Source organism: Petaurus breviceps, unplaced genomic scaffold (assembly GCF_028583685.1).
Source record: "Petaurus breviceps papuanus isolate PSGF00001 unplaced genomic scaffold, PetGlider_PUasm1.0 688, whole genome shotgun sequence".
In the NCBI taxonomy this organism is placed as follows: domain Eukaryota; kingdom Metazoa; phylum Chordata; class Mammalia; order Diprotodontia; family Petauridae; genus Petaurus; species Petaurus breviceps.
In genome coordinates, this window is record NW_027186457.1 from 12868596 (window position 1) to 12874676 (window position 6081).

The window sequence follows — 6081 nt, forward strand, 5'->3', positions numbered from 1 at the left end:
CATACCATTCTCTCTGACTCAAGTGTTCTTATTCCGGGGTCTGTGGACATGTATTTTCAAATATTTTGATAATTCCATTTAAATAGAATTGATTTCTTTTGTAATCCTATTTTTTTTTCACTTTCTGGAGAGTCTGTAGGCTTCAATTAGATAGCTAAAATGGTTTAAGACACAAAACAAATGAAAAACCCCTGCTCAGAGGTTGCCTTCCTTCTATCCTGTCTTTACGTTGCATGTTCTGACTTGCAAATGTTGTCTCCCTCATTAGAATGTAGTAAGCTCCTTTTGGACAGGGACTATTTTTTGCTTTTTTCTGGCATGTAGTAAACTCTCAATAGTGCTTCAAGGTTTACAAATTTCACATCTGTAATGCACTCCTACACCTGGGCCACAGATAAAATAAATCTTCTATTTCTCCTCTCTTCCCTGGCTAAACTCCTTGAGATGATCATCTGCAATCCAACCTTTTACCAATTGGCCTGTACCACTCACTACCTCCATGACCTGAGACAAGCCTATTTAACAATTCTATGAAGCAGGTGCTATTATTTACAGATGAGGAAACTGAAAAGTGACTTGCTCAGGGCCACACAACTCATAAGCATCTAAGTGGGATTCGAATGCTGCTCTTTCCAAGCCCAGGGCTAGCTCTCTCTCCACCACTTTTAGGCAGTTTTATTTATTATACAATGGAAAATCTTTTTTTTTTGAAGGACACTGATGGGCCACTAATATGGAAGTGAGTCTCCTCATTTCACAATGGGTTTAGTTCTTCCCCTTCTTACAAAAGTCTGTTTTCTGATGGGAAAAAGTAGAAGGCCTGGCTTGGGGTGAGCCCTCTCCGCTTCCCTCGGGCTTTGATAGTAGTAATAAGAATGACTCACTTGCATTGTGCTCTGTGGTTGACAAACTTTCCATGTGCCTTGAGCCCAAGGGCCCTGGATAGTGAGTTATGACACCATGATTAGAGCTCAGGGCTTGGGGTCAGGAAGATGAGTTCATCACTGTAGAAATTAAGGTCCCTTCTGGTTCTAAACCTATAATTACATCACAAATAATATGGGGCTAATAAGACTTACAGGGCATCTAGGTGGCTCAGTGGATAGAGTGCTGGGCCTAGAGTCAGGAAATCAAATCCAGCCTCAGATAATTAGTAGCTGTGTGACCCTAGGCAAGTCACTTAGCTTCTGTTTTCCTTAATCCACCAGAGAAGGAAATGGCAAACCACTTCAGTATCTTTGCCAAGAGAAATACATGGACAATATAGGTGTACCATGGTCCACAGAGTCACAGAGTCAGACATACTGAATGACTAAACAACAGTAACACTTTTAATTCTTACTATACACATGGTGGTTACATGAGGATAAAATGGAATGATGTGTGTAAAGTAAGCCTTAAAGTGCCAGCTTTTATTATTCCCACTTAACAGATGAGGAAACAGAGAAATCAAGTGACATTAGCCAAAGTCATACTCACATAGCAAAAGTTAGAGCAAAGATTCAATCCCGAGTAAGACCATTGCACTTTCCCTTGTGGAGGAGGGGATCCCTAAGGTCCCTTTCAGGCTTAATATTCTTTGAATTTAATAGTCTTTCTTAGTGAGAAAATGACCAATGAGGAGACTCCATAATAAAGTGTAAAGAATGATGAACTTGCCTCTAGTTGGCCTATACCACTCACTACCTCCATGACCTTGGACAAGCCTCAGTTTCCTCATTGGTAAAATGATCTCAAACGTTCTTTTCAGCTCAAAATCCCAGATCCAATTTTCTCTACCTTAAAAGCAAAGGAACTGGCTTTTCCCTTTCTGGTGATGCAGCCTTCATTGCTTAGGACAGAGAACAGAATTGAAAGGCAACATGTGTGGTTTTGACAGAGATCTTGCTTCTCTTCAAAATATCTCTTAGGTAGGAAGGAATCTCCACATGACAGCGTGAAAGTGACAGACCCCCAAAACACAGCTTTTCTCCAGTTTTAGAAGTATGTAAAGCTGAATATCCCTTTAACTTACTGTCCCTATCCTAATGGGACCTTTTAGCCAGAGATGCACAAAACTGCTTTCTAGGATGAAAAGAATTCATATGATCGAGCTGATAGAAAAATTCCAAATCATATTCATTTTTCACATGCATCCATTTAACCTACTGGGAAGGAGATTATTTAACAGAATTTGGGCTCTCCCACTACTTGGAGACAGAACCACGATCAAGAAATTGAAATTAAAAAAAAAAAGAAAATTGGAGTTTCCTCTGCCTAAGAACTCCTAAGGTTTTCTTGTCCATTGCTTGGTCCTTGAAGCCTCCTTGGGAAACGGGGCACTGTAGTTACAAAATGCCAAAACATCTGGCTGAAAAGGAGAAGAGTCAGATTGGTTCTTTGGTATCTACTATCCCAGCGCACTGCTACACCTCCATACCATGTCTTTTTTTTCCCCCACATTCCCACCTACACACTTCTGCCTGAGCCTTGAGACGACTCCACCCTCAGGCCCACGCATTGATGAATTCTGAGTCATTGCTCCAAACTTCCATATAGTGAGAAGGCCCACTCTGGCCTGCCCCTAAGCAGGCTGGCTCCCTAAGGATAACCTGTCTGAACTAATTCCTCAATGATTAACATACTCCCACTCCATCATATCCTCCCCCATGCCAGTGATTCTGAACCCCTGGCTGCCATTGTTCAAACCCTGCTCCCCATCCCCGTCTACTCCCTTGTTCCCATCCCCCTTAGTTAGACCCCCAACAATGTTCCACTCAAGCTTTTAGTCCACCGTGTTCTCTGGAATGCTTGGTACATAGGTAACAATCTTGCTTTCGTCTTAAACCTTTTCCTTTCTCATCCCTCCCATCTTCTGGCTCTCCCTGAGACCTGGCTCCCTCCCAATGGTACAGTCTCCCTGGCCACCCTCCCCAGTGCTGGTTGCACTTTCACTCACTCCCTGACTCACACTGGTTAGAGTGATAATACTTCTCAGAATACTCCTTCCAGACTCTCTCTCTACCACTATCACTCTATAACTCCTTTTCCTTTGAAGTTGATACAACCCATATTTATCACCCAATCAAGATCCTGGTAGCCGTTTTCTATTGACCCCTAGGATACCTTCCTTTCTTCCTTGATGAGGTCAGTACCTGGCTCACAGCCATTCTCTCATTCCCAACACCTGCCCTCACATTGCGGAGCTTCAACATACCTATTGATATTGCCTCAAACACTCCAACTTCCAACTTCTCCAATTTCCCATTTCCTATGACCTCCTCATCTCAGCCATGCCCAAAGGTGGCCATACCTTTGATCCTGCCACTTCTACATTCCTGAATTCTGAGATTTCTTTATCTGATCATAATCTTTTGTCATTCCACCTTTCCCTCTGACAACTCTTCATCCTTCCCATGACCTCTAATGCTTCCATCCCTCAGTATCACCTTTGTACTGACTGTCTACACCCTTCCCCATCTTGGTGAATCAATTCAACCCAACACTCTTGTCTTGTCTCAAGTCCCTTGAAGTTCTCTCCTATAGCCAATATTGCCCTGCCAGGCCATGGGCTGGATAACTCACACCATCTACTGCTTTCACAAAAAACCTAGAGAAAAGAGAACAGAGGATGATCAATAGCATCAAAGGCCACAGAGAGGTCAAGAAGGATGAGAACTAGGAGAAGGGCATTAGATATGGCAATTAAGAGATCACTGATAACTTTGCTCCACTCACGCGCTGCTCAACAAGGCTGCAGAAAATCACAAAAGCATGGCGACTGGGGCCGCTACAAATTAATGTTGCATCATCTCATCTGAGCCCTTCCTGTTCAGCTATCAAAGTGATCTCCCTAAAGACCACGACTTTCAATAGACTAGCAACTCCCTGCTGTCTCCAGCATCAAGTAGAAATCCCTCTGACTTTCAGAGTCCTTTAGTCTGGTGCCTTCCAGCCCCTCTTTTTGCACCTTATTCCCCTCCGTGCACTCTGCAGTCCACTGACACCCACCTTCCTGTTCTTCCTCCCACAGCTGTGCATTTTCACTGGCTGTGCCCCATCCCTGGAGTTCTCCACCTCCTCTCTACTTCCTGGCTCCTTTGGCTTCCTTCAAGTCTCAGCTAAAGTCCTCCCTGCCACAAGATTACTGAGATTACTTACAATGCACCCTGAGAATATTATTGTATATGTAGTTGTTTTCCTGTCTTCTCTCCCATTCGTTTGTGAGCTCCTTAGGGAAGGAACCGGTTTTTGCTTTTCTTTGTATAGCCAGTACTTAGCACAATGCCTGGCTTGACAATTGTTTTTCATCTAAACTTTTTTCTCATTTATATATAAACAAAAAATTTTAACATTTTTTAAAATTCTGAGTTCCAAATTCTCACACTCCCTTGTTCCCCTCCCCCTTCCTTGAGAAGGCAAGCAATTTTATATACATTATACATTGCAGGGACAGCTAGGTGTTGAAGTGGATAGAGTGCCAGGCCTGGAGTTAGGAAGATTCATCTCCCTGAGTTCAAATATGACCTCAAACACTTACTAGGTGGGTGACCCTGGGCAAGTCACTGAAACCCAGTAGCCTCAATTTCCTCATCTGTAAAATGAACTAGAGAAGGAAATGGCAAAACCACTCCAGTACCTTTGCCAAGAAAACCTCAAATGGGGCCACAGAGAGTCAGGCACATACATCTGAAACGACTTAACAACAATAATACATGTGCAGTCATGCAAAACCTTTCCATATTAGCCATGTTGCGAGAGAAAACATAGACCAAAAATACAAGAATAATAAAGAAAGTTCTTAAAAGTCTGCTTCAATCTGCATGCATACACCAGCAGTTCTTTCTCTGGAGGCGGACAGCATTTTTCATCATAAGTCTTTCGGAATTTTTTTGTATCATTGTATAACTGAGAATAGGGTACCTATGTGGTACAGTGGTTAGAGTACAGGGCCTAAAGTCAGAACCACTCATCTTCCTGAGTTCAAATTCGGCTTCAGATGTGTACTAGCTGTATGACCCTGGGCAAGTCACTTTGCCCTGTTTGCCTCAGTTTCCTCATCGGTAACATGAGCTAGAGAAGGAAATGGCAAACCAAATGGGGTCACAAAGAGTCAGGCATAACTAAAAAACAACTGAAAGTTGCTGAGAATGGTAGCTGCAGACTTGACAATTCTCACTAAGAGTTCCCGTTAGTCATACACTGGGGCTCACAGTGTTGTCCTCAACATCCCTTCATTGTGAGGAAACCAAAGCTCAGAGTTTCCTACCTGTCCTAGGTCACACAGCCAGCATCATTGCAAGGTCTTAGAGCCTCCTTTTCCACTGTCATCCTTTATCCCCAGCACTGAATCTCAGACTCTATATTTTATGACTTTTTTTAAGCCCTCTGATAAACACACAATAAAACAAGATTTGGTATCTGGTGTCGATGTGGTTAGTTTGCCTTTGAGTGTGATGAAACTTCATCAGGTCTTGCATTGGAGGAAAGCAAATGATTGGCTTGACCATTGTTTTAGGGAATGGACCATTAGGCCAGGCCACCAGAAACCAAGCTAAATACTGGATTTGTGACTGCCAATCAGATGGGAAATCAAGCTCCAACACCGAGTTTATTTATACTTAGACTAAGCTGTTAGAAAGTTGAGGAGGAAAGAGGGAAGTGCTGGCAGGAGGGTGTGGTCTCCCTCTGGCTATTTGCACTCTGCAAAATTGCAAGAGAGAAGTAGGAAGTTTTTCTTCTGTTGTCCTAATATGGACTTGAATGCTAATGGCAAGATCAAAAGTGGTTCTTGGGATTTTCCATTATCTTTACAGAGGAGTGCCTAGAGAATAAATATCCCTCTACTTTGTGATTAGAAAAGCATTTTTCCCCACATAGGTTATCAGGATGACTGTGGAAGAGGTCTTGAGCATCTTACTTACAGTACCCAAGACAGAATTCTACATGGCTGGGTCTAAGACAGTTCCAAGGGCCTCACGATGGAAAATGTCGTCCGCACCCAAAGAAAGAACTGTGGAGTCTGAGTGGAGACAGAAGCAGACTATTGGCTCCTTCTGCTGTTTTTGGTTTTTTCTTTCTCATGGTTTTTTTTTTCTGTTC